General features: G+C 40.8%; 1 long non-coding RNA gene across 1 annotated transcript in view; it reads right to left on the minus strand.

The window, feature by feature from the left end:
* The window catches only part of LOC122564456 (uncharacterized), a 127,662-nt gene that overhangs the window by 33,429 nt on the left and 72,621 nt on the right, over positions 1-21,612 (minus strand). Inside the window, exon 2 of the long non-coding RNA XR_015752840.1 lies at positions 13,871-14,014. This is a non-coding gene — a long non-coding RNA (uncharacterized LOC122564456). The remainder of the gene's footprint in view (positions 1-13,870; positions 14,015-21,612) is intronic.

Genomic DNA, 21,612 nt, shown 5'->3' on the forward strand with positions numbered 1-21,612 from the left:
ATGTTTGCAGGTCCTAGCTCAAATAACCACAGCTTCTATTGAAAGAAATTATTGTTCAGCCCTTCTTAGACATATCCTTCTAAGAAGCAAAGAGACTGAACTATTGTTAGCGCTGAACACATGCCCTAACTCAATGAAAATAGACACCCTCGCCTCAGAGAACAATCCTTCGCAGTTCCATGCATTCTCCTCCTGCACCTGTGTTGAATGAACCCTGTAATTATCTTCAAATTTTGTGGTGGAGCTCTGAAGACAGCCTCTGCTGGATGAAACACAAACTGAGGACTTATAAATTAGAACAATGTCACACTATAGGTCGGTGTCTTATGTACGGAGAAAACATAAAATAACCTTACTCTATATCAGACTCCATAGGTGTCTGTGATTCTACATCAAACGGAATACATTGGTGACATTTTCACAACCATAACAAAGTAAATTCAACAGTTTAAGTAAAGGTCATTCACTTTTCTTTCATGATTTGATTCTGATAGTCTGACAACAACTTAAAGACATTTTAAAAAATGTTTTATCGAGCTCATTTATTTACTCAACATCAACATTCTGAAAGGTAACAAAGGAAAATAGCTGCCAAAACATTAACTAACAGTTGGCCCTGATCAGGCAGTATTGTAATTATTTATTAAACAGACATCTTATTCATATTTGGCAAACAATTTTTGATACCAGAAGGAGAAAGTTCTAAAGAGGTAGAAGCAATTTTCTTCATAATAACTTTGCACTAAAGCAACCAGATGCACTTTGAACTGACTTAAGTTTTGCGATTGTAAGTTAACAGAAAAATGGCTGTCACACTGTGCTCTTTCAGAAGGAAACCAAAACAAAGGGAAAAGAAAATTGCATTTATATAGCACCTTATATATATTCTATGAGGGAAAAACAATAAAATGCAATAATTCGTGGAAATAAATGTACTGATGATATTGGAGCAGTGGTCTGAGGTCCAGGCAGTCCCCAGGTTACAAATGGGTTCCACTCTTGCACATCGATTTGGATGCAAATCGGAACATGATGCAGCACAACACTAAGTACGAAGAAACATTTGTCTGTTGGACCTTTAAAATTTAAATTAATACATCCCTGAATGGGATCACAGTCATAAGTGCAAGTGTTGTAAGTCAGACATTCGTAAATCAGGAAACCCCTGTATACATAACAGGTCAGACCAGTTTGCATCATCACAAGTTTTACTAGATTATCCTTTGGGATATTGTTGATTGTAGAATAAACATGGATCAAGATATTGAGAGAATTCTCCTACCCTTATTTGAAATGGTGTTGTGCAAGCTTCAGGAGACCTCGGGGCACAGACAGAACTTAGAGTTAACATTTCATCCAAAACACAGCACCTCCAACTAGGGGATGGCACAGTGGCTCAGTGGTTAGCACAGCTGCCTCAGAGACGCAGATTCAATTCCACCCTTGGGCAATTGTCTATATGGAGTTTGCACATTCTCCCAGTGTCTGTGTGGGTTTCCTTCAGGTGCTCCAGTTTCCTCCCACAGTCTAAAGATGTGCAGGTTAGGTGGATTGGCAATGCTAAATTACCCACTGTGTACAAGGATGTTCAGACGAGATGGATTAGCTATGGGAAATGCAAGATTACAGGGACAGAATTGGGGGGTGTGGAGGGGGGGGTCGTTAATGCGCTTTGGAGGGCCAGTGTGGACTCGATGGGCCGAATAAACTATTTCCACACTGTACAGATTCTAACTCAGTGCTGAACTTTAATATCAGCTTGGGTCATGTTCCTAAGCCTCTAAGGTTGGCTTTGAAACCAAAACCATCTAGCTCACAGGCAAGAGTATTACCAGTGAGCCACTGCTGAAATGAAACATATTCAAACTTCTTTGAATGATCAGAGACAATTTTGCAATAAGCATGATAGGCACAAGCCTAAAATAGTCAGAGCGAGCTCCATTTAGATAGTCATTGAGTTGACATCCATCTGTTCTATGCATCGTAATTAGCACTGTAACAATTCCTTACTTGATAATGGCCTTCTTGCAAATGTTTCTCATATGAAAACTCTGGTTGAGGAAGTCTAAGTGAATGGGCAGTGGTGTCAAAAGACTTTCAGGCAGACGATAGTATTCTTGCTATACACACACAGTGCCTTTATTATTTGCAATGCAAGGGACAACAGTCGCCCTTGACCAGACAGGCCCCTTTTGGTGGTTGCAATCACAATTTTATATACAAGTTGGCATTAATCACATATCAGTTTCTTCTTATTGACCAATTACATATTGATTTTCAAGCCTTGGCAACACATTAGAACAATTATATTCTGCTCTGGTTATGCCTCACTTAAGATGAGGTCTTTTGCCTTAGACTCCCACCGCAGAGGTTAAACGTGGCTCACACCTTCCTCTGCTTAAAATGGAGCAAGTTGCAGTTTGCTACATGTCAAACTGCTTAACATCTAGCTTTTACATGGAACAAATTGTTGCTCCACACATATCTTGATTTCAACCTGTCTTGTTTAAATTGTCTTTGTTTTATTTTAACCACTTCCACAGTGGGATGGGGTCAGGAGAGCAAAGGGCTGAGGAGGAAGGCAGAATTTTTTAAAGTGTCTGGCACTTGCAAGATCCAGAAACAACTAAGGGTCAGATGTTCCAGTTGGTGACAGGAATGAGGAAACGTGTTTTGTTCCATACTGAGATCCCACCTCTGTCTCAATGTTGGTTTCACTGAGTCAGGGATTAAGGACCCTCGAGGCAGACCTAAAGCCCAGTTAATTGTCAATGGCAGGGGAGGGGCAGAAATTGAGCACCAGAGAAATGGGCCATGTTTTGTCCCAAATTGGAAACCATTGATGCATGAGTGCATGGTCTTAAAAAAATTGAGAAGAACTTAATCTTAAAGTGATCTGGAACCCTGGAAATGGCAGGGAGGTTTGGTTTGGTTCCTGACATTCTATGAATGATCAGTGATATGAAAACTTTTTTTTACATTAAATACAATAGCTACAGGGACTGACACCCTCCTCCCATCCCCACTCCTTTCCTGCTAAACTATGGCTTTTTAGTTTCACAAAGCTCATTATGAAAACCCATCCCTGCAGAAATCTGGTGAGATCACAAAGCGAGCTCCTAAATAGATTCCTGATGACCTCAGGCAAAAGTGAGGGCTGCAGATGCTAAAAATCAGAGTTTAGATCAGAGTGGTGCTGGAAAAGCATAGCAGACCAAGCAGCATCCGAGAAGCAGGAAAATCGACATTTTAGGCAAAAGTCCTTCATCAGAGCAAAAGCCCTAACATCTGCTCCATTCCTGATGAAGGGCTTTTGCCCAAAACTGCGATTTTCCTGCTCCTCGGATGCTGCCTGGCCTGTTGTGTTTTTCCAGCACCACTCTGATCTAAACTCCTGAAGACCTCAACCTGCCCCAAAAAATGAGGCGGGAGATTTTGACGTTCTGGCCGCTCACCCACCTATGTTCTTGAGAAAACCAGCAGAGTTGAGAGCCAAGGTGACAGACAGTCACGGAGTCTGGAGATCCCATTGTTTTGCCATCCCATCTCTGCTCCATGCTGGCCTGCGGTGGGAAAGTCCAGCCCTTATTTCTGCTAATGCCATCCATCCTTCGGCTCAAAGTCACCCAGTAAAAAAAAATTACAAACCTTTTTTTTAAAATCCCAGAGGGCAAAAAAACTAGAAATTGCGAAGTGGAACATTCAAAGACAAATATTATTTAAAACAGCTAGGAAATGTCCTCTTAATATATTTGAATGGCATTTACCCATCCATTAAAACAGAAGACAGGGAGAAGACAGAGCAAATGATTAATCATTCAGCAACTAATATTCCCAACAGTTCACCTACGGCTAAATTCCTGTTCCCAGGGAGACAATAATTCAACTTACACATAACAAGAAATGATTTCTGTAATATTGAAAATAGTACTGAGTGGTGCCTGAATTTTTCAACTTCTGTTCAGCTGCCTTAGCCTGCAAGCTGATTCTTCTTTTTTTATTAAATTGTGACACAGTTTTAATATCATAAATCCTTCAAAGTTCACAAGAATATCTTGCTTGTCAATTATTTCTATTGCTGTTGTAAGCAGTTTTTGTTAAGGGCAGCAAGCTGTATTCAAGCGTATTTGATTCTGCTCAGGACACTCTTTCTGTGCCAGATCGACAGTCCTCTATATATTTTCTGGTTTGGTTCAGTGGTTCAGTTCATTCAGGAACTGTCCTTTATCCAATGTTTTTGGTTTCCAACCAATAACCTTCTTTACACAGGTCTTAGTCCTAGCCACTGTTTTGCTCACAACATTCCTGTTTATTCTTATTTTCCTGCAGGATTTTTTAAAAAAAGTATTGGATATAGATATTGCTGGCAAGGGCAGAATCTATTACCCATCTATAAATTCCCATGAGGAGGGAGTGGTATGCAGTTGAACTACTAGAGTTTTGGTGGAAGTTCACCAGCAGGGCAATTCTCAAATGTTAAGCTTGCAACAGTGAAGAGATGGTGACATAGTTCCAAGTCAGGACAATGTGAGGCTTGGCAGGGAACTTGGTGATTTTTCCACATGTCTGCTGTCCTTGCCCTTCTTGGTGGTAGATTGTGGGTTTGGAAGGAGCTGTTGAAGACGCCTTTTTGAAATCATTCTACACTGTTGTCAGCATGCAGCACAGATGAAGGGATTGAATGTTGAAGGTGGTCAATGAGGTGCCAATCATGTGGGCAGTTTTGCCCTAGATAGTGTTGAGCTTCTTGAATACTGTTGGGGCTCTGCTCATCCAGGCAAGTAAAGAATATTCCACCACACCCCTGGCATGTCTTGGAGATGATAGAGAAGTTTTCGGGGGTCAGGTGGTGAGTAAGTCATCTCAGAAATCCCAGCCTTTAATCTGTTCTTGTAGCCTGTATTTATATGATTAGATTCCCTACGGTGTAGAAACAGGCCCTTCGGCCCAACCAGTCCACACCGACCCTCCAAAGAGTAACCCACCCAGACCCATTTCCCTCTGACTAATGCACCTAACACTATGGGCAATTTAGCATGGCCAATTCACCTGACTTGCACATCTTTGGACTGTGGGAGGAAACCGGAGCACCCAGAGGAAATCCACACAGACACAGGGAGAATGTGCAAACTCCACACAGTCGCCTGAGGCTGGAATCAAACCTGGGACCCTGGTGCTGTGAGGCAGCAGTGCTAACCACTGAGCCACCGTGTCGCTGAGTTAACTCAGTGTCTTGTCAATGGTAACACCCAGAACGTAGATAATCCTGGATTCTGTCACAATAAAACAATTGGATGTCATAGGGTAACTAATATATTCCCTATTATTGGACATAGTCTTTGCCTGTCACTTTGCCTGACTTGTTCTTATCCTCAGCCCAAATGCCATTTAGGGGCCAGATATTATTGTTACTGAGGTGAATAGTTCAAATTGGAGATTTCTCAGCTTACCAGACTCATTGTCAAAAGTTTCATTGAATCAGGAGGAGGCAGTGGTTATGAGATAGAAACAGACTTGCTGACTCCAGAAGTAGAGTTTAAGTGGCTGTGGTGGCAGGGGTGTGCTAGTTAGAAGGTCTACATTAGTTGTCTGGGATACCATAACAGTTGTTTCAGAAGCAGTTAGACAGTCTAGGTCACAGATGTCATCACCCACTTCCCACCCCTCATATCTTCCAATGTCATCTCCATGTCAACTCAATGCCCTCACCCATCCCATATGGCAATTCTCACTCTACATGCTAACTCCATAGACACTCACCCAATATCTGCCATGGGCTGACCTCACCAGCCATGTGAAATTTTTAAAAATAAGCTTTTAATTCATGAATGCAGTTCTTACTCCTACACACTGCATAATGAAAAAAAAACAACCCTAATTCAGTAAATCTGATCACAGTATTTTTAAAATCTTAATTGGATTTGTTTAGATCCTACATTAAAACCAGAAAATCCTTTAACAGCCTCTTTAAATTGTCAATCTAAACATAAAATCAGAGACAACTGCTGAGTTAACTGTGTCTTTTTAAATTCAGCCAAGCATTCATAATGACATAATAAATGTCAACAGAGAGTTCTAATGAAACTTCGCAAACAGATGCTACTTTTTTATCTATTCTGTAAATCAGATAAGTTTTTTTTAAATTTGACAGCTGTAGATTTTTTTTAAAGCTTAAAAGCCGGGAATTTAAAAAGTACATCAAATCATTATTATTTTACAGAACTTATCTGTACTTCAATAGTTTTTCCATCTACTCCATTAATTTATGACTCCCTCATTTTCCATTAAGACCCTTGCAAAGACTACAATGAAGTCTAATTGGACGTAGCAACGGATTAAAATAGCTCTGCTGAGTCCTGTACTTTTCCCCAGTCACAAAATTTGGACCAGTTGGTAATGGAACCAAGACCTTTACCCATAGGGTTCCACTTGCTATTTCCCAGCTGCAAGCCAATATTAGCACAGAGTGCCTAAGGAGTTGCAAACAATATTGACAGAGAGCAATCATTAGTGAACACCCTATTTCCGACTTTACTATGGAAAGAAGGTCATTGATGAAGCAGCTGAATATGATTGAGCCGAGGACATTACCTGAAGGAATTCCCACAGAGATGTTGTGGGATGGAAATGATTGACCTCCAACAACCACAACCAATTTCTTCTGTGTTAAACATAACTCCAGCCATTGAAAAGATTTCCCCAATTCCAATTTCCTTCAATTTTACTGGGGTCTTTTGTTGCTGCTTTTGGTTGAATGCCTCCTTGTTGTCAAGAGACATCACTCTCACCTAATCTCTTAACTTCAGTTCTTTTGTCCTTGCTCACACCAAGCTATCATGAGGTCAGAAACTGAGCAATCCTGGCAGAATCCAAACTCAGCATCAGTGAGCAGATAAGTTCTGCTTGGAAACACTGTTAATGACACATTACTTCATTTCATTTATGCAGTTTTACTTGTCCAGATTAGAATTGCCATGCTTTTTGTGTACACTACATACCTGGGCAATTTTTCGTATTGTTGGGTAGATACAAGTGTTGGAACAGTATTGGAACAGCTTGGCTAGGGGTATGTTTAGTTTTGAAGCACAAGCCTCAGTACTATTACTGGGATATTGACAAGTCCCACAGCCTTTGCAATGTCCAACCCTTTCAGCCATTTCTTGACATTACATAGAGTGAATTAAATTGGCTGAAAACTGGCATCTGGATCTTGGGGATTTTCAGAGGAGACCAAGATGGCTTATTCACTCATCACTTCTGATTAATAATGATATTGTTAGATTTTGACTAAGGTTTCTCAAATTAAATTCTTTTGTCCTTCCGCACTTTCTGATTTGGTTATGACTTTTAAAAATCATTCATTATTTTGACCTCATTAATTACCTAATAACAATTAAAATCTCACTTCTGCTATTTGTGATTTCCTCTCATGTTTATTTTCTCTTCAATATTCCTTAAAATTCAATATCACAATTTCATTATGGACTTCAATCTTCTCTTATATTTGGGGTCAGTTCCTCCAATTTCTCTCTTATGATCCTGGGTTAGACACAGGAAATGGCCTATAATCTGCGAGGCAATTCCTTCCTTACTTTTAAGTCCATTCACACAGAGTTCTTGGTAATCTCTATTTTATCACCATATGATTAAAGCGTCTCTCAAGTTTCTCTTCTTATCCCTTATCAACAGCAAAGCTGCTGGTCTACAAGCTCTTTTTATAGTGTCATTGCATTGATATCAAAAATTGCTGAGGTGCTAGCCTTGGCTGAGTGGGGAACACTCGAGCTCAAAGTCAGAATGGATGCAAGACGCATTGAAAAAAAATGAGTGTATTTTATGGATTTCGACTCCTTTGCAGTGCTAAGTGTGTGCTTCACTGTTGGAGGTGCCGTCTTACAGAAAGAGATATAAAACTGAGTCCCCATCAAAAGAACAACATAACATCCAATGACATTATTCAATGAAAAGCAATGAACTTCTGAGCAAAAGCTAACTTTAAACATTGCCACTAAAAAGGCAGGTTACCTGGTCATTAATTTCATCGCAGTTTGCGGCATTTTGGTGTGTGTCAATTGGCTGTTACACTCCATTACATTACAGCACAGGCTGTATTTCAAAAGTATTTTAACTACTGCAAAGGTCTGTGGGAGGTCCCCAGGTCTTGAAAGACATTGTATAAACACCAATTCTATACAAACTTTGGAAATCCTCATTTCTCGTTGTCTTTCTCCTTAAAATCCTGAAGATTTTAAAAGCTAATCTTTGTACTGCTGAATCACACTTTTCTGATTATCTGCAACTCCTCATTTTTAACACTGATGGGTCTTAATCTTTCAAAATGTACTATAAGTTTGAGAAAATCATTACACCGCTGTCAATATTTTCATTTAATCAGTGTGTATTTAAGTTATACTGTAATTTTGGAAAATGTCCTTTACTCCATCTCAACACTGTAGGCAAGGTATAATCTTGGAACAGCTTTCCTTTGCATCTTTTTAATAGATTTCCTATATAAAACAGCCATCTTGTGAAATCTGAGTCTTTTTCATATGGGGACTAGTTCTAGATTAAGGGTAGCTTGCCATTGAGAACTGAAAAGGGGTGACACAGTGGCTCAGTGGTTAGCACTGCTGCCTTACAGGACTAGAAACCCAGGTTCGATTCCAGTCTTGGGTGACTGTCTGTATGGAGTTTGCACATTTTCCCCCGTGTCTGGGTGGGTTTTCTCCAGGTGCTCCGGTTTCCTCCAACAGTCCAAAGATGTGCAGGTTAGGTGAATTTAGCCATGCTAAATTTCCCATAGTGTTAGGTCCATTCGTCAGAGGGAAATGGCTCTGTGTGGGTTACTCTTCAGAGGGTCGGTGTAGACTTGTTGGGCTGAAGGACCTGTTTCCACACTGTAGGGAATCTAATCTGAACTGAGGTTGACCAAAGAGATTTAATGCAACTCTCTATTGTCAACATTCCAGAGGGTAAAAGCCAGGATGATTTCAGGGTGCACATTATAAAAGCCCAGTTGCTAGCATTGAATAGTGACAACTTAACCTAGCCAGATATCATGCTCTACATACACATACATTTTAAGCATGGTAAAAGGGAAGATTTGTAATGATATTTTGCTGATATTGCTAGGTACTTGTGGCAATGTAGATTTTCCATGGTTCTTTATCATACTGTGAACAAATGTAGCAAAACAAGGGTACATTAACAGGGTTTCTGTCTCTCCAAAACATCAGGTTTCAGAAATTCTCCTCTGCCTTTAGTTGGGGTGAGTTTTATAAAGAATGCAGTCTTTTCATAAGATAGTACATTTTCAAATGCAACTTATGTTATTTAACACATGGTAGTAAGGAGTAGCTGACTTGGGGATATATTCACTGTTTATTTTTGTATTTAATTTTATACACCATCATTTACTTCTACATACTGCTGTGCTCCTCTTTATTTAGTCTGGACAAACTAACCAACGTAGAGAATGTTCATGTGTTGGGACTATGTGCAGAACCTGACCCTGATTGGGATATCTGCAATGTTCCCAGAGTTGGGCAATTGACAGGCTGCTTTTGTGACATCTATATAACTAGGGACACTGGGCAAGCTCCAAAGACAGGAGGGTCAACAGGGGTGGCCAGGGTTGTGAGTGGCCAACAGTCCCATTGCAAAGGTTTTATGTTGTTGATCGAGGTGGGAGATTGTGATGGTGTCCCAAAATGGAAGAACTCTTTGAAGAGTCCAGAACTAGTTAAAATAAAGTTAGCCTTAGCACCCAAATCATCATTTTGGAAGAAACAGCACACACATACACACACACACACACACCAACAATTGTCACCTCACACCTCTCAAAGTTAAAGTTTGGGGGAGGAAGGGGGGGTCAATTAGAGTCAGAGAGTCATAGAGATGTGCAGCACAGAAACAGACCCTTCAGTCCACTCATCAAGGCTCACCGGATATCCCAACCTAATCTAGTCCCATTTGCCAGCAGTTGGATCATATCCCTCTAAACCCTTCCTACTCATATATCTATTGAGATGCCTTTTAAATGCTATAATTGTACCAGCCTCCACCACATCCTCTGGCAGCTCATTCTATACATGTACACCGTCTGCGTGAAAAAGTTGCTCCTTAGGTCCCTTTTAAATATTTTTCCCTCTCACCCTAAACCTATGCCCTCTAGTTCTAGATACTCCACCCCAGGGAAAAGACCTTGTCTATTTACCCTATCCATGCCCTCATGATTTTATAAACCTCAATAGGGCTACCCCTCAGCATCAGATGCTCAAGGGAACACAGTCCTAGCCTATTCAACCTCTCCCTGTAGCTCAAATCCTCCAAACCTGACAAATCGTTGGAAATCTTTTCTGAAGCCTTTCAAGTTTCACAACATCTTTCCGATAGGAAGGAGACCAGAATTACACACAATATTCCAAAAGTGGCCAAACCATTATTCTGTACAACCACAACATGACCTCCCAACTCCTATACTCAATGCTCTTACCACTAAAGGAGAATGTTCCATCAGCAAGCGTCTGGTCTTTCACATTAGCTGGGTGTCTGTCTACCATCAGGAAATTCCCATAATCAATATCATTAATTTTCTGTCATGGGGACAATTGATTACCACTAACCAGGTACCTGTCAGCATCAATCTTACCCTATCTCCTGTTAGATCATTTGGAGACACGAACACATCAAATATACAATGGAATGGACAACATCCAAAATTTCCTCACCATCTTGCTTCTGTGTAGTTGATTAAATTCTATCCCACTTGTCCCTGTGTAGAACCATGGGCCATGCTACAAAGCATGTGCGAAATTTGGCATTACTTTCATGAATTGCTTTGTGTTAAGTTGTGGAAACAAGTGAGACATGTAGCCTTGAATGCCAAGAGATCAATCAATTCCAGAGAAGAAAGCAAAAGCCTGTACTTAAGCACAGGTCTTTAAGGATTATGGACGATACCCAAATCCAAAGCTCCCACCTCCATTTCTGACAGATCACATTTTCCCCTATTCGGGGAACAGCACAAGATATGACACATGGGAGCAGGAGAAGCTCAGCAGAGTTTTTGAATTCTGTACTGAGTTCAAACAGATCTCATTTTCACAATAACAAATGTTTTGACCTGTAGTATGAGAAATACAAAACTTTAAAATAGTTATATATTTCTTGAAATGTAGGTTAGTTTTATAGAACTGTCAAGCTATTGAGATCATTATTTGGAGGTGCTAGTGTTGAACTGGGGTGTACAAAGTTAAAAATCACACCACACCAGGTTATAGTCCAACAGGTTTAATTGAAAGCACTAGCTTTCGGAGCGCTCTCCTTCATCAGGTGGTTATCAATTAAACCTGTTGGACTATAACCTGGCAGTGTGATTTTTAAAATTGAGATCATTGCAATCTCCAGCCCTTTAAAATATACAACAAATACTGCATGTGTCAGCAGCAGTTGAAAAAAGTTTGTTCCAGCCATTCTAGTAGCTGTTTATTGACATTAGCCAGGGCTATCATTATGTCCTTATTAATATATATATATATATGTCTACAATTTCCACTCTCGAACCAGCATGGTGGCTCACTGGTTAGCACTGCTGCCTCATAGCACAAGGGACCCCTGGATTTGATACCAGCCTTGGGCAACAGTTTGAAGTTTGCACATTCTCCCCTTGTCTGTCTGGGTTTCCTCCAGGTGCTCCAGTTTCCTCCCACAGTCCAAAGACGTGTAGGTTAGCTGGAATGCCCATGGGAAATTTCTCATTTTTTTCCCAGGATGTGCAGGCTAGATGGGTTAGCAATGGGAAATGTGGGACTACAGGAATGGGGTGGGTCTGGGTGGGACGCTGTTCAGAGAGTCGGTGTGGACTCGATGTGCCAAATGGCCCATTTCCACACTATAGGGCTTCAATGATTATTGTGCTTTAAGTCAAGAATATAAAGTTCACAAATTTATTTGACAGTTCAAAAATGTTATTAAAGAATCAGGTGCCTTTGATGTGAAATTATGAATACAACTCAGCTTATTAAGTGATCAGGTGTCTGAGGAGGTTTAAATATTTTGTACAGGCTTTCATGAATGTCAGCCAAACCTTTTAGCCACAAGGTAGGCAGTAATTGATATTTCAAACCTTATTCCATTTCAATATGGCTGATGTCTGTCCAGTAGGAAAACATGTTTGAGTTGGAATGTAGGCTACATGAACAAAGAACGTCTGAGTAGGTTTCTATGAATTAGAATTCAGTTAGTATAGGGGCGAGAAGCATGCCTGGGAGTTGGAATGAATGGGAACTACATTGATATGTGTGCTACAAGGGACATTTTGGTGTGGATAGAGTGCATGCTTGCAGAAAGCAACTGTACAAGGTGTTGATGAGACCATACTTGGAGCACTATGAGCAGTTTTTGACTCTTTATGAAAGCAAAAATATTATTTCATTGGAAGCAATTCAGAGCAGATTCACTAAGATGATCCCTGGTATGAGGGGGGTTGTCTTATGAGCAAAGGTGAAACAGGTTAGGGATCTACTCACTGTCGTTTAGCAGAATGAGAGGTGATCTCATTGAAACGTACAGGATTCTTAACAGACTGGGCAGTGCAAATGCTGAGAGGATGTTTATCCTCATGGAAGAGTCTAGGATCAGAGGGCATGACCTCAGAATAAAGAGACATCAATTTAAGACTGAGATGAGGAGGAATTTCTTCTCTTAGACGATTGAAAGTCTTGGGAACTCTTTCCACAGAGAGCTGTACGGGCACAGTTCTTGTGTATATATAATGCTAAGAAAATAGATTCTTGATCAGTAGTGAAATCAAGGATTATGGGGGGAATGGACAGGAAAATGGTAGTGAAGAATATCAGATCAGCCACTGAATGGCAGAGCAGGCTCAAGGGGCTGAATGGCCTACCCCATTGCTATTTCTTATGATATTAGGATCTTATGGATTTTTATAGAGAATTTGAGGTAGATGTGTGGGGCACGGATTTACTCGAGTTGGTAATGGAATGAGCACAGCAAGAGGGGTAGATGGGCGACGACTAGAGGGTCTAATATTTAACAGAACAATTGGAATGAATTCCCAGATGTGGTCCTAACAAACAGCAAAACAAAGATCCCATCATTCTTCCTAAGGTCCTCCCAAGATGGGCACAGCAAGACTTGCCTCACATATATTAACTTGGCCAGAGTATTGTGTATGGTTATCTCAGGAAAGATATTACAGACATACAGGGAGTGTGACAAAGTCTCCCCAGATCTGTTTCCAGGATGGTGGAACAGTCCTATGATGAGAGCTTGGGCAATTGGGCTTGGATTGTCTAAGAGTTTTGAAGAATAACAGGAGATCTTAATAAAACTCACAAAATACTTAGAAAGAGCAACAGCATAGTTAAGATGCAGATAAAATGTTTCCTGGGTTGGGGTGTCCAGAACTAATGGGCACAATCTTAAAAGAGAAGAGATCACCCTTAGGTCTTAGATTAGGCAAGTTTTTTTTATTTACACAGAACGTTGTAAATTTTTGGAATTCTCTACCAAACGAAGGTCAGCCTCTGAGTATATATAAGATAGATTGATAAATTTCTAATCACCAGAGGGGATATTGTTATGAAGCTAGAATGGGTAGAAAGCATTGAATATTGACTCATCATTTTGAATGGTGGTTCAGGCTGGTGCAAGGGTTGACTGGCCTACTCCAAGACAAATGTTCCGATTTTCTAACTCCTACAATCCAACTTGAGAGCAGGAATTCAGAGCATAAATCTGATCCCGTATGTGTATAAAAACAGATAATGTTAGAGAATTGCAGCTGATCCAGCAGCATCTATGAAAAGAGCTCAGAAGAGTCACATCAGATTTGAAACATTACCTCTGTCTCCCTCTCCACAGATGCTGCCAGACTTGCTGAGTTTCTTCAGTATTCACTGTTTTTGTTTTCATTTCAGAAGTCCATGGTCCACAATATTTTGCTGTTATCTCTTAAATCCACAGATATGTTTCCTTGCAGGCAACACTGTAAAGCAATCAGAAGTGCCAAGTCTTGTCACTTTTCACATCTTTGAATGAAACCTATTATAAAGCCCCTAACACGGCAGAGTAGTTAATTCATTGCAAACTGATGATCAACTCCAAAAGCTTTCTGATTTATATTCTTTGATTTGCAATCTTCACAGGTGTGGTTAAATTTCAGCACTGTATCTGTTCACCACTCATAACCTAAGGAAACTTTTCTTCTGGCAAAATGCTGATACAGGACTGTCTATACTAACACTCAACTTAGAGCTTTCTTTGCTGATAACTTTAGTGCATGTTGTGAAACTTGAAAGGGTTCAGAAAAGATTTACAAGGGTATTGCCAGGGTTGGAGGATTTGAGCTATAGGGAGAGGCTGAACAGGCTGGGGCTGTTTTCCCTGGAGCATCGGAGGCTGAGGGGTGAGCTTATTGAGGTTTACAAAACTATGAGGGGCATGGATAGGATAAATAGACAAAGTCTTTTCCCTGGGGTTGGGGGAGTCCAGAACTAGAGGGCATAGGTTTAGGGTGAGAGGGGAAAGATATAAAAGAGACCTAAGGAGCAACTTTTTCACACAGAGGGTGGTACGGGTATGGAATCAGCTGCCAAAGGAAGTGGTGGAGGCTGGTACAATTGCAACATTTAAGAGGCATTTGGATGGATATATGAATAGGAAGGGTTTGGAGGGATATGGGCCAGGTGCTGGCAGGTGGGACTAGATTGGGTTGGGATATCTGGTCGGCATGGACGGGTTGGACCGAAGAGTCTATTTCCATGCTGTATATCTCTATGACTCTAAATCCAGCTATATATAATTTCCTTGTCCTCCATGCCTAATAATGGAGGACAAGGAAATTGTTGCTATGGTAATCCCCTTTTTTAACACAGGCTGGTAACCTCACTGACAAAACCTGGAGGAGTGTACAGATTCATTGGGGAGTACCATTTCAGTCATATCTGGAATGAGTACTCTGTTGTTTGTCAGTATTTAATGACTGGAGCTCAGATCTCCGATCGACCAGGATTGTCTCAGTGGAAGTTCAAACTGCTAACCTTCTAGATCAAGAGCTGAGAATGGCAGCAGTAAGCCAAGACTTCCAAGGCTTCCATTGTAATTCATCCCCAGTGTCAAAACAAAAACCACACAGACAAAAAGTGCATTCCCAGAACAGCTGCCCCAGATGAAAAACCCTTTAATTTAAAGACTTTTGAGCAAATTAGAGACTTGCACAAGTATCTGAAGCATCTCAAAGTGTGCCAAAGGGAATGAAGCCAAGGAAGATTTACAAAGTCAACCTACATTTATATGTAGTTTACAGGCTTTGGTCCTGAAAAATGAAAACTCAAATAATAGGTGGTGGCTGACTTCATTCTTGTAAGTTCTAACGCTGAACAGTGAATTATATAAACAAAAAGAAGTATGTGTTAGCAGGGACTGGGTGGCGCAGTACATTTAAAATTGGATCCTTTTATCTGGCACGCTCTTTGCTGGAAGCAATCACAATCAGACAGGATATAGCATCCTCTCCCTGGAGACGAGCTAAGTTAAATGACTTCCTTATAAATTCATTGCAAGCAATTTTAATAAGATGAACTTGCATACAGAACACCTTTCATGACCTCAGGATATGCTAAAAAACCTTACAACCAGTGAAGTATTTTTCAAAGTAAAGCCTCAGAAATTCCAGGCTATGGTCAGCACAGACACTGTGGGCCGAAGGGGCTGTTCCTGTGCTGTACTCTTCTATGTTCTATGACACCGTGTACAGGTGAAGTTTATTAACTGAACACTATGAACTCCACTGCTCTTTTCATATAGTGACATTGGAAAGACTTAAATAACTTCCCTCACGGTCAGTTTGGTGGTGATAGGGAAATTAATCAGACAGGAGATTGGAGTGTGGTATCTGCATCACCTTCCCACTGTCACACCAGTTAGGTCTGTGCCAGGCAGACCCATAGACAATCTTCCCACACTGCTGCCAATTAAGGCCCTAACATTGGCAGCTAATGCCTATGTAAGAGCTTTATCCCCCAAACCTCCACAACTGGTATTAAAGCAGCATCAGGTGAGAGCTCAGCAAGCAGTTGTCATGACAACAAACATGTATGGGACTGCATATGGGCTCCCAGAATCAAGTTGAATTGAATTTATTGACACATGTGCAGAGGCACAGTGAAAAACTTTGACTTGTGAGCAATACAAGCAGATCACATAGTTAAATAGCATAGATAAGTAAGTAGTAGGTAAACAGCAGCAAAAACAAAAAAAAAGTGAAGCAGAGCTTTCATTCAAAAGGCACTCAATGCCCAATCGGGAGACCCAGAATCATGAACTGGTGCATTTTGATAGCTGCCACCCTCTACCCGTGCTGCCAACAACCTCCCCCCTCCCCATCCCTTGCTGACTGACTCCCGACCAACATCACTTACCTGTGACCTGGGATCCAGGAAAATCCCTAGGTCTTGTGGGTGTGCAGTACCAGCAACAGCCACTGCCTCCCTTGTGGCGCTGTCACTTAGTACAGCCACTGGTCTTTGACTTCTCTTCAGAGTCCTTGGTCTCAGGAAACCTAATGTGTGACACATTGTCCCTAAAAGAGGCAAGTTCTAGCTCTCACTGAATCTTCAGATAGTGGGTGAGAACCCCATTAGTTCCAATAAATGGTATCTTTTATGTCGACCTGGGAGAGCAAATAGAACCTGGCTTTGATATCTCAGATGAAGGAAAACAACCTCCCCCCCAGCCCCTACTCAATAATGCAGCACATCACTGGAATGTGAACCTGGATTACGGACACAAGCCTCAAAATCATCGTGCTCAGTGGCAGGAGGATTACCAACTCAGTGATAGCTTCTGCTTCTACAATTTGGCTTCAGCATCAAAGATTAATATTCATATTTCATCAACATTAATGTCAGTAGCACTAGCTAAACCAGATATGACTGGTTGAAAGGTTTCCTGATAATGTAAGCAATCTAAAGATTGGGAGGTCATGTTGCCGTTGTACAGGACATTGGTTAGGCCACTTTTGGAATACTGTGTTCAATTCTGGTCTCCCTGTTATAGGAAGGATGTTGTGAAACTTGAAAGGGTACAGAAAAAATTTACAAGAATGTTGCCAGGGCTGGAGGGTTCGAGCTATAGGGAGAGGCTGAATACTCTGGGGCTATTTTCTCTGGCATGTCGAAGGCTGAAGGGTGACCTTATAAGTGTTTATAAAATCATGAGGGGCTTGGATAGGATAAATAGACAAAGTCTTTTTCCCGGGGTGAGGGAATCCAGAACTAGAGGGCATAGGTTTAGGGTGAGTGGGGAAAGATTTAAAAGAGACTTAAGAGGCAATTTTTTCACACAGAGGGTGGTATATATATGGAATGAATTGCCCAGAGGAAGTGGTGAATGCTGGTACAATTACATCAGTTAAAAGTCCTCTGGGTGGGTATATGAATAGGAAGGGTTTAGAGGGATATGAGTCAGGTGCTGATAAATGGGACTAGATTCTTATAGGATATCTGGTTGGCATGGACAAGTTGGACCAAAGAGTCTGTTTCCGTGATGTACATATCTTTGACTCTACAAATACTGAAGCCACAATTGGATGAGTAAATGTTTATTAAGCCATCTATCTAAATACTGTTGTTGCAATAAAACCGTTGCTGAGGTTGAAAGATCAAAAATACCTGTCCACCATTTTGAATAATGTGCTAATTGTAAAGACGGGGTGTTTATATTTTTATGTATTTTTAATTGTAGACTGATATTAGAAAAGACAGAAGGATTCCTGAAGGATTGTTGCATGTTTTGAAGGCAAGTAACCTGAAGCTCATTGTAAGTACTGTTTGCACAGCTGCTTATTCCCTTAGCTGGTTGAAGTTGGATTGCAATGAGCTGGAGACCCAAAGGCTTGTTCACATATGTTGGGACAAGTCGCTGATTAGTCTTTGAATTAGTGACCAGTTATTCATGATAAAGGCCTTCTGCCTGCCAACAGCTACGCAATTGGTTCTCAGGTAGCTTAACAGCTTGGGCCTGTGAACAAGATTGGGAGAAACCTTCAGACCTCCATCTGCTCAGAAGCTCTCTCTGTTCTCTGCTGTCAAAGCAGCTTTAAGCCTGAAGTAAAGTCACTTAGTTTTCCTCCAGCAGTTGCTGTAAGCAGGGACTTTTAATTAAAATTAAATGCAGCCACCCCATGCCTCTTGCAAATCAATGAAAGCAACTGGCAAAAGAAGATCAAGAAACAATGTTCTGATCAATGCAAGAACTGCTTCAGCAGATGCTGTGGACAGAAACCACGGAAATGTATTCCCAGTTTTCCTTCCATCCGTAATACTCCCACTTCTTTCCTGTCTGTGTCTGCACATGAGTATAAGGGTGAGTTTAGAAGGGCTTAGGGTTTTAACTCATTAGGTCATCTACTAATGGTTTTTAATTGTTTATCAGTAGCTAGACTCCATTTGCTTGTAATAAATAATTATTGTTAAATACAGAAACCTGCTCCATACTGTCAACCTGGGTGTAAAAACTAGATAAACTGAGGAACTTTGCATACTTCAAAAAAATATTACTCTTTGGGATAACTTTGGAAATAACAGAGGCTTGGTTTTCATCATGTCACTTCAATGAGACATTACACTGACCAATGGAACTCATGGTGAATGTACAAGTAGAGTTATTGGCTCTTTTCTAAAGGAGATTTTGGAAATATAGGTTGAAGACATGATGGCCATATGTCCCATCATCTTGTCTGGACAACATTCACACTCCTTTCAGTATAATATACTTGAAAAATGCTTGTTAATGGGCCTAAAGGCCTGATTACGATGAAGAGTTAGATAATTAAAGCACACCCATCAAACATTAGTCCACTTTTACCCCATCAGCATCTTTTAATGTGTGACAAAATCAACACATTTGATAAGTATGAAAATCAAGTGTTTTTTTCCACAATGAAACCTTCGTCCTTTTCGTGCCGTCATGCAGTACAGCTGAGTACTAACACAAAAGGACCATTATGAGCAGAATTATAAAACTCATGCACATTTCATGAAGGTTCAGCGATCTCAAAATGAAAGCAAAATTTGAATAGCAAAGTAGTTTGAAGGAATAAAGGCATACCTCATCCAATTGGCTACAGTTATTGAGGGCATCGCCTGAGACACTTCCCTTACATTCTCCAATTTCTGAACACTTTGTCACATTTTCCCACACTCGTAACATGCAAACAGACTGAGACAGTAAAAGTACAGTCGCTGGCATTTTTCTCTCTCACCCTCTTAAATAGTCACACTAAATAACCAACAAGCTCATAGCAGGCTGTATTAGGGCCAGGCACAGGCAACATGAAGCCATCCAGCCTAATACAAGCGGTCTTCCAACCTAATCAGTTAAAGCAATGACCAAAGTAGCGATAAAGTGTCAATTTACAATGCAATTCATTATTGTGGTCTACTTCTAATTTGAATTGTAAAAGTGCAACAAGTGTTGTTGAACCAAATTCAGAATTCACGGGATCTTGTGCGCTGATTATACCTAGGGTTCCTCCCAACCCATAGGACCTTCTGCCATTCCAATTGTGGAAGTATCTTGGAAAGATCATGAATTGCTCTTTCATTAGTTTCTCCTCCTTCACCGTGAATCATGGTTTTGTTCAACTCACCTGAATTCACAAATTCCAACCTCTATTCCCAAGTTACTGATTCATTTCTTCACATTAGCAAATGTCTGAGTCGAAACCAGACAGTGCACAACTTTGAAATCATATTTCATCCTAATCTAAGTCTCTGACTAACATAATCATGACATCAGTAAGACTTCTACCTCCATAATCTTGCCCAATTTCACCTCCTGATGCTGCTCATTCATGCCTTTATTACTTCAACACTTGGCCATTTCAAAACACACCTGGCTGATTTCTCACAATTTTTTATCCTCTGTAAACATGAGGTTGTCCAAAACTCAGCTGCCTGCATCCTAACATACATTAAGCCCCATTCCTGCAGTAGTCTTCAACGGTATGTTTTGTTGTCAGTAATATCAATTTTGAAACAATCTTATTATAATTTAGAGTGTGCTTCACACAAGTACCCTAGGTTGATTCTCCAGTGCATGGCTGATGGAACACTATACAGATAGTCGAGCTGTTTAACAGAGGTGATGCTAAGCCAAGGCTCCAACTTTCTTCGGAGGGGAATACACATAAAAGAGCAAGGAGAGACCAAAATGTCATCTCTAACTCAATGAGATGATGTCCGCCAAGAGTTCTTGTGCCATTGAGTATATCCGGTTGCTTTTCTCTGGGCTCTTCCAGCCCAGCCTAAAAGTTAAATTGGGCTTTTCTGTTTTAATGTATGTCCTGAAAAGAAAATCGATGAGTAAGGCTTCGGAAATCCATGTCGGCTAATCTCCCCTGTATGTCACTCAAGAAGCTTATCAAAAAGCTTGTATTTGCACAACAACATTTGCATAGTAAAATTTCTTGAGTCATGGAAGCATTACCAAGCAAAACGTAACACATAAAGGGGATATTAGGATAAACAACCAAAAGACTGGTCAGAGGTAGGCTTCAACGGAGCATATTAATGGAGGCCAGAGGTAGAGAAATTTAAAGAAGCTATTCCAGTACTTAAGGCAGAGGCAGCAGAAGGCACAGCGAACAATGTTGCCGTGAAGGCAATTGAGACCTGCATGAAGCTAGAATGGGAGGTGTGGGAATTCTCAGAGACTGTATGCCACAACTGAGTTAGGAACTGCCCTGGGGCTGAACACAAGAAATAGAGAGACCCTTTTAATCACATTGCAACCTTGGATGCTCGGGAAGAGAAGGGGCAGAGGATTAAAACACCAATAATATAAAAGTTAGCAGCTGCCTATTTTAAAAAAGATATATATATTTCTGTATGATTGAAGCACTGCTTCATACATTTGACAAACAGAACCCTCCGGCATCTGCCGTAGTCAAAATTATTGAAAAATATTTTGGTTTGGGTTCTCATCTTGTTGAAGCCTGTTTCAGAATTTGCGGTGATGATATTTTACAGTTCACTCAGAGTTTCAGCTGCTGCAGGAAGAAGAACTTTAACGTGAAAGCTGTCGTCTAGAGCTCTGGCTAGTGATGGGAGAGGGTCCAGTGTTCTTTCATTGCCTGGCTGACCATCTGCTGTTCTTGTTACTTGCCACTGGCATGTGAAAGAAGGATTTACAAGTAGATACTCAACCTGGCTTGGACAAGTTATAGAAAAATATAAAAACAGGGATAATGGATTTTAACTTGTCCTACATTGACTGGAATTCACATAGAGCCAGGGACTTGGATGGGGGAGGGAGATTTGTTAGTTGTGACCAGGACGGTTTTTTAAAACAAAATGTAAATAGTCCAACTTGGAAAAGGGCCATACTACTTAGTGGGTGGCACAGTGGCACAGTGCCAGAGACCTTGGTTCAATTCCCGCCTCAGGCGACTGACCGTGTGGAGTTTGCACATTCTCCTCGTGCAAACTTCCACTGTCCAAAAATGTGCAGGTTAGGTGAATTGGCCATGCTAAATTGCCCGTAGTGTTAGGTGAAGAGGTAAATGTAGGGGAATGGGTCTGG

This window comes from Chiloscyllium plagiosum, unplaced genomic scaffold, assembly GCF_037043375.1.
Source record: "Chiloscyllium plagiosum isolate Xiang-an unplaced genomic scaffold, Cpla_swu_hap1 HiC_scaffold_34, whole genome shotgun sequence".
In the NCBI taxonomy this organism is placed as follows: Eukaryota; Metazoa; Chordata; class Chondrichthyes; order Orectolobiformes; family Hemiscylliidae; genus Chiloscyllium; species Chiloscyllium plagiosum.